Genomic DNA, 2,325 nt, shown 5'->3' on the forward strand with positions numbered 1-2,325 from the left:
ACCCACCCATAACTGGCAAATTAAACACAGCTGGTGAGGCAATCTGTGAACAGAAAGTTCAAAGATCACCTGGAGAGAGACAATGAAGGAGAGAGAGAGCTGCATAACCAGACACCCTGAAAGGAGTGAACATGGGGAGACAAAGAAACAGCCCCCATAGGTAAGAAAAGGAGGCATCATTGGAAAAGGAAATAGATGAAATGGAGGCAAGCAATTTGTCAGAAAAAGAATTCATAGTGACAGAATCCCATCTGCTTTCTCTGCAGAATCACCATGGCAGCTGGGACTCTGTACACATATCCTGAAAACTGGAGAGCCTTCAAGGCCCTCATCACCATGCAGTAAGCGGGGCTCAGGTCCACATACTCTCTGCACCACACCACTTCCACTTTGGCCAAACCAACCACACTCCTGAATTTCTCTGCAAGTTTCCTGCAGGCAAGGTTCCATCATTTGAAGGTGATGGTGATTCTGTTCATTTGAGAGCAATTCCATTGCCTAATATGTGAGCAATGAGAACATGTGGGGAAGTAGTCCAGAAGCAGCAGCCCAGGTGGTGCAATGGGTGAGCTTTGCTGATAATGACATAGTACCCCCAGCCAGTACCTGGGTATTCCCCACCTTGGGCATCATGCACTACAACAAACAGGCCACAGAGGACATGAGGCAAATACTAGTGCTGCTGGATGCTCACTTGAAGACAAGGACCTTTCTGGTGGGCAAACGTGTGACACTGACTGACATCACAGTTGTCTGCACCCTACTGTGACTCTATAAGCATGTCCTGGAGCCATCTTTCTGCCAGGCTTTCCCCAACACCAACTACTGGTTCCTCACCTGCATTAACCAGCCCCAGTTCTGCACTGTCTTGGGGGAGGTGAAGCTCTGTGAGAAGATGGCCCAGCTTGATGCTAAAAAGTTTTCAGAGAGCCAGCCTAAAAGGGACACCCCTCAGAAGGAGAAAGGACCTTGGGAGGAGAAGCCAAAGCCCCAGGCCAAGCAGAAAGAGGAGAAAAAGGCCACTGCACCTGCTCCCAAGGAGGAGATGGACAAGTGTGAGCAGGCGCTGGCGGGAGAGCCAATGGCCAAGGAACACTTTACTCACCTGCCCAAGAGTACCTTTGTGTTGGATGAATTCAAGTGCAAGTACTCCAATGAGGACACGCTGTCAGTGGTGCTGCCATACTTTTTGGAGCACTTTGGTAAGAACAGCTGGTCCCTGAGGTACTCTGAGTACCACTTCCCTGAAGATCACACCCAGACCTTCATGAATTGCAACCTCATCGCTGGAATTTTCCAGCGGTTGGACAAGCTAAGGAAGAATGCCTTTGCCAGTATCATCCTCTTTGAAACCAACAACAGCAGCTCCATTTCTGAAGTCTGGGTCTTCCAAGGCCATGAGCTTGCCTTTCTGCTGAGTCCAGACTGGTAGGTGGACTATGAATCATACACGTGGAGGAAGCTGGATCCCAGCAGAGCAGAGACACAGACATTAGTGCGAGAGTACTTTTGCTGGGAGGGGGCCTTCCAACACATGGGTAAAGCCTCCAATCAGGGCAAGATATTCAAGTGAACATCTCTTGCCATCGCCTAGCTGCCTGTACCTGTCCTCCAGGGATCTGGGGGTAATTAAAGGAAACTGAACATCAAAAAAAAAAATTGGGAGCAATGGTCATAAGGATGCTGAAAAAGATGAAAAACATATTCAATAATATGTGTAAAAATCAAGAGGAAATGAAGAATGGAGAAGAAATTAAAAATGACATTGCTGCATTAAAGAACACAATAGAAAGCATCAACAGTAGACTAGAAGAAGTGGAAGACCACATCAGTGAGATAGAAGACAAGGTAGGAAAAAACACCCAAGCAGAGCAGCAACTGGAAAACAACTTAAAAAACAGAGGAGCACCTAAGGAAACTTTGGGGCAACACAAAATGAAATAACATCTGCATAATAGAGGTGTCAGAAGGAGAGGAAGCTGAGCAAGAAATAGAAAACCTATGTGAAGAAATTATGACAGAAAACTTCCCTGATATTCAGGGGAAAAACATCACACAAGTCCAAGAAGCTCACAGAGTCCCAAACAAGATGAACCCAAAAAGGCCAACACCAAGACACATTATAATTACATTGGCAAACACCAATGACGAAGTAAGAGTCTTAAAGGCTGCCAGAGAGACACAAAGTTACGTACAAGGGATCTCCCATCAGACTATCAACTGATTTCTCAACAGAAACACATCAGGCCAGAAGGGAATGGGATGGAATATACAAAGTCATGCAAAGCAAGGGTCAGAATCCAAGAATATTGTACCCAGCAAGGC

At 46.4% G+C, this 2,325-nt stretch overlaps 1 pseudogene; it reads left to right on the forward strand.

The window, feature by feature from the left end:
• Positions 1 to 273: 273 nt before the first annotated feature.
• LOC132243110 (elongation factor 1-gamma-like) lies at positions 274 to 1,588 on the forward strand (annotated as a pseudogene).
• The last annotated feature ends 737 nt before the right edge of the window (positions 1,589 to 2,325 follow it).

Source organism: Myotis daubentonii, chromosome 1 (genome assembly GCF_963259705.1).
Source record: "Myotis daubentonii chromosome 1, mMyoDau2.1, whole genome shotgun sequence".
Taxonomy (NCBI): domain Eukaryota; kingdom Metazoa; phylum Chordata; class Mammalia; order Chiroptera; family Vespertilionidae; genus Myotis; species Myotis daubentonii.